Here is a 5,706-nt window from a genome sequence, read left to right as displayed (position 1 = left end):
TTAAAGCTGTAAATAGAATGTAAAACAGTATGCTGTATTTGTACCCTTATAAAGATATGCATCATTTCCAAAGCATTTAGAGAGTCACATCATAAAGGCTTGCATCGGCAATTAGTTTGTTTAATCCTCAAAGAGAATCCGATTAAGGTAGGTCATGCAGCATCAATGTGATGTTTTTGATCTCTGTCCAGCATTTCATTCTTGAGATATCTTGGTCAAAGTGGCTTGTACACTTATTTATCTGCAGGCATGACTGCACAAAAATCTTGCATTGCTAATTTAAGATACTTTCCAAATGGTCTGCAAGTGTTTGGTTTTTTTTCTAGAAATACTCACGGCATTGCTCCATTTGTAAAGATGCCATTTTGAAGTTACCTACACTGCTGGCACAACTGAAAATTAATTTTAGCTCTTCTTTCACAGAAGAGGAAATTGGGATGAGGTGGAACGGGAGTGGGGAGTAGTATTGTGATAGTACCTATCACTTGTAGGTCACGTAATCCTCTTGTGGGTCTCTGTTCTCCCATTCCCCAGTTGCAACCTTGACTCTACCGGTATGACTCTACCAGTCAGGATATGGAAGGCTTGAGACATATGGTTCGGTAGCCTGTTTAGTCGACACATGGCAGGCCATTGTGCATAGGGAATGATATAGCTGGCTCAGAGGGCTGCTTCTGTATTTTCTCACCATCAACTAGTGAAGATAAACTCTGGGAAGGGCAGCTCATGTAAGTGCATCAGGATGCTATTAGCTCATATGAAAAGAGTGAGTGCTCCCTAAGCAGGACAGTGTGCCACCTATTGCCTTTTAGGGAGCATCTGGCTGTCTCTTCCAGTCTTAAACCTGTGGTACAGAATGCCAAAATCTCAAGGAAAAGGCTTTGTAGATACTTCCCTGTCCACCAGGTCATCTTAGAAATTATTGTGGAATCATTAAGTTGCCTTTTCACAACTTCTGTGGGTTAGACAAGTACCACCATGATGGGTCTGGCAGATAGCCATGGTTCACGATGACAAACAGCTACTTCAATGGTGAGCTGCCTGTTCTGAGGCTCTTTTAACAAGTTGCATTAGGCTCTTCACAATAATTCTCTCTCCTGAACACCTTCCTCCTGCCACCATACTGAATGTAAGAAGTTTGAGACTTCTAAATAAGATTTCCTGCTGTATCTATTTCATACATCAGCATTCCATCAGAGCTCCTGAGTTCAGGTGTAAACCAGTTTTCTGAGATCCTCTCTGTCCCATGAGCAAAGGAAAACAGAAGTCAAAAGATTCCGGAAGTGAGCTGCTGGCTAGGTAAGCGGTGTAGGGTTGAACATTAGTCCGCCCTCTACAGAGATGGGAGGACCTTTATACTTTGGATGGTCTCCACCTCAATAGAAGGGGGACTAATCTTCTCAGGGACAGACTGGTCAGAGTAGTCAAGAAGGTGTTTAAATTAATAATAAAGGGGGAGCCTAAAAAGAAGAGTATGAATGAGCATTCAGTACAAAATCAAGATGTAGAGAACAAAATCAAGGAATCAAGTCATAAAAAAAAAAATAATTAATTGCCTATACACCAATGCTAGAGCCTGGGTAACAAATGAGGAATTGGAATTGCTCATTTATTAGCATAAATTTGATCTAGCTGGCATTACTGAACTTGGTGGAATGATTCCCATTACTGGAATGTTAAAATCAATGGTTAAAGCCAATTTGAAGGATCAAGTTGGCAACAGGGGTGTGGGAGTAGCACTCTGTCAAAAATGGCTTTACCTGTTTCCAAGTAACTTATAACTCAGAAGAAAATGATCTTGAAAGCTTATGCATCAGTGTCCTAACAGATAAAGCGCAATATGGGGTATTAGTTTGTGTCTGCTGCAGCCTACCAGATTGTACTATGCAGCAGGCTGACTGGCTTCTTGCGTATTATCAACAACACATAGGGGAAAAAAGCTGAATGATTGTGGGGGACTTGGACTGCAGTGACACATGCTGGTACTCTTATGTTGCCAGTACTAAAACATCCTTGGAATTTCTAAATATTATAGATGACAATTTCTAACTCAATAAGTGTTGCATCCAACATGGGGGAATTCTAACTTTGTCTTGACAAGTAAAGAGGAATTCACGAGAGAACTAAAAATTAATAGTAACTTAAGTACAAGTGATTGTGACTTGATCACATTTATCAAGTGCAAACAGAATAAAGTCCACACCAGTGACACATACATGGAGCTTTAAAAGGGCCAAATTCATAAAGCTGAAAATGATTGAGCCAAATCATCTTAGAGGAAGAACTTAATTAGTAAAAATTTAAATAATTGGGAATTATTTAAGACCACTTTACGAGATGCCCAGAAGGCTACAATCAAGGAAGAAGGCCATTCTGGTTAAACCAACCTGGTTCAGAGAGGAAATGAAGGCAGCTGTTTGTTGTTTTTTTTTTTTTTTTTGAAAGGAATGTTGATAGCTTCTGATTTATATTAATTGCTTCCCTTATCAGTTTTCTCAATTCTGAGTAAAGGGATACAAGAAGAAATCTATGGCTAGCAGAGTTAAGGAAAATAAGGATGATTTTTTAAGTGTCTGTTAGGAACAAAGAGAATCCTAACAATGGCATTGGTCCATTACTAGATTGAAATAGAATCATCAATAATAATGCAGATAAGGAAGAAATGTTCAATAAGTATTTGGGGGAAAGAACTGATGTAGTCATAACACTCAATTCTACTAGTATCTCAGGATGGTGTTAAAACAGCAGCTACTAAAGTTTAGACACTTTTGAATCAGCAGGTCTACTTAACTTGCATCCAGCAGTTTTAAAAGAGCTGGCTGAGGAGTTCACAGGACCAGTAATGTTGAGTTCTCAACAAGTCTTGGAACACTGGGGAAGTTCCAGAAGATTGGAAGAAAGCTAATGTTGTTGTGCCAGTATTTAAAAAGGATGAATGGGATAACCTGGGTAATTATAGGCCTGCCAGTCTGATGACAATCCTGGGTAAGATAAGAGAGGCTGCTATGGGACTCAATCAAGAATTAAATGAGGATAATATTACATGGGTTTATGGAAAATAGATCCTGTCAAACTAATTTGATATCCTTTTTTTTTTGATACAATTACAGATTTGGTTGATAGAGATGATAGCATTTATGTAATATACATAGACTTTGACTTGGAACTGCATGATACTCTGATTATAGAATTAGAAGGATATAAAATTAACCTTGTGCACATTAAATGGATTAGAAGCTGGCTAACTGATGGGTCTCAACATGTAATTGTAAATAGAAAATCATCGTTAAATGAGTGTTTTTAGTGGGATCCTGCAGGGATCAGTTCTTAGCTTCACACTCATTAATTTTTTTTATTAATGACCTGGAAGAAAATATAAGTTCATCACTGAAAAGTTTAGATGACACAAATTGGGGGGAGTGCTAAATAATGAAGAGGATAAGTCACTGATTCATGGTGGTATTGATCACTTGGTAAGGTAGACCCAAGCAAAGAGAATCATAGGACTAGAAGGGACCTTGAGATCATCTAGTACAGTCCCCTGCACTTATGGCAGAACTAAGTATTACCTAGAACATTCGTGACTGGTGTTTGTCTAACCTGCTCTTAAAAATCTCCAATGACAGAGATTTCACAGCCTCCCTAGGCAATTTATTCTCGTGCTTAACATCCTGACACGAAGTTTTTTCCTAACGTCCAACCTAAACCTCCCTTACTGCAATTTAAGCCCATTGCTTCCTGTCCTATCCTCAGAGGTTAAGAAGAACAATTCTTCTCCCTCCTTCTTGTAATAACCTTTGATGTACTTGAAAATTGATTATCATGTCCCATCTCAGTCTTCTTTTTTTCAGACTTAAAAAAACCCAACTTTTTCAGTCTTCCCTCATAGGTCATTTTTTCTAGGCCTTTAATCATTTTTGTTGCTCTTCTCTGGACTTTCTCCAATTTGTCCACTTCTTTCCTGAAATGTGGTGCCCAGACCTGGACACAATACTCCAGTTGAGGCCTAATCAGCGCAGAGTAGAGCGGAAGAATTATTTCTCGTGTCTTGCTTACAACACTCCTGTTAATACATCCCAGAATGATGATGGTTTTTTTTTTTTTTCAGTAATGTTACATTGTTTACTCATATTTCGCTTGTGGTCCACTATGACCCCCAGATGCCTTTCTGCAGTACTGCTTCCTAGGCAGTTATTTCTGAGTTTGTATGTGTGCAACTGATTTGTTCCTTCCTAAATGGAGTACTTTGCCTTTGTCCTTCATTTGTCCATGAATTTCATCCTATTTACTTCAGACCATTTCTCCAGTTTGTCCAGAACATTTTGAATTTTAATCCTATCCTCCAAAGCACTTGCAACCACTCCCAGCTTGGTATCATCCGCAAACTTTATAAGTGTACTCTCTTTGCCATTATCTAAATCACTGAAGATATTGAACAGAACCGGACCCAGAACTGATCCCTGTGGGACCCCACTTGTTATGCCCTTCCAGCATGACTGTGAACAACCGGTAATTACTCTCTACTACTTTCCAGCCAGTTTTGCACCCACCTTAGTAGTTCCATCTAGGTTGCATTCTCTAGTTTGTTTGAGAAGACCATGCAAGACAGTTTCAAATGCTTTACTAAAGTGAAGATATACCACGTCAACTGTTTTTCCCCCTCATCCACAAGGCTTATTACCCTGTCAAAGAAAGATATCAAGTTGGTTTGACATGATTTGTTGTCGACAAATCCATGCTGTTACTTATCACCTTATTTTCTTCTAGATGTCTGCAAATTCATTGATTAATTATTTGCTCCATTATCTTTCCAGGTACAGAAGTTAAGCTGACTGGTCTGTAATTCCCTGGGTTGTCCTTATTTCCCTTTTTATAGATTGGCACTGTATTTACCCTTTTCCAGTCTTCTGGAATCTCTCCGGTCTTCCATGACTTTTCAGCTCCTCGAGTATTCTAGGATGCATTTCATCAGGCCCTGGTGACTTGAAGAACATCTAATTTGTCTAAGTAATTTTTAACTTGTTCTTTTCCTATTTTAGCCTCTGATCCTACCTCATTTTCACTGGCATTCACTGTTAGATGTCCAATCACCACCAATCTTCTTGATGAAAACTGAATCAAAGAAGTCATTAAGCATCTCTGCCATTTCCACATTTTGTGTTTGTTTCCCCCCCCCCTCATTGAGTAATGGTCCTACTCTGTCCTTGGTCTTCCTCTTGCTTTTAATGTATTTGTAGAATGTTTTCTTGTTACCCTTTGTCTCTAGTTAGTTTGATCTCATTTTGTGCCTTATCCTTTCTAATTTTGTCCCTATATTACTTGTGTTTGTTTATATTCATTCTTTGTAATTTGACCTAGTTTCCACTTTTTGTAGGACTTTTTTTTATTTTTAGATCCTTGAAGATCTCCTGGTTAAATCAGGGTGGTCTCTTGCCATACTTCCTATCTTTCCTACACAGTGGGGTAGTTTGCTCTTGTGCCCTTAATGTCTCTTTGAAAAACTGCCAATTGTCTTCAGTTGGTTTTCCCCTTAGACTTGCTTCCCATGGGATCTTACCTACCAACTCCCTGAGTTTGCTAAAGTCTGCCTTCTTGAAATCCACTGTCTTTATTTTGCTGTTCTCTCTCCTACCATTCCTTAGAATCATGAACTTTATCATATCATGATCACTTTCACGCAAGCTGCCTTCCACTTTCAAATTCTCA

This window comes from Eretmochelys imbricata, chromosome 2, assembly GCF_965152235.1.
Source record: "Eretmochelys imbricata isolate rEreImb1 chromosome 2, rEreImb1.hap1, whole genome shotgun sequence".
NCBI classification, from domain to species: domain Eukaryota; kingdom Metazoa; phylum Chordata; order Testudines; family Cheloniidae; genus Eretmochelys; species Eretmochelys imbricata.
Note: the sequence above shows the minus strand (reverse complement) of the source record.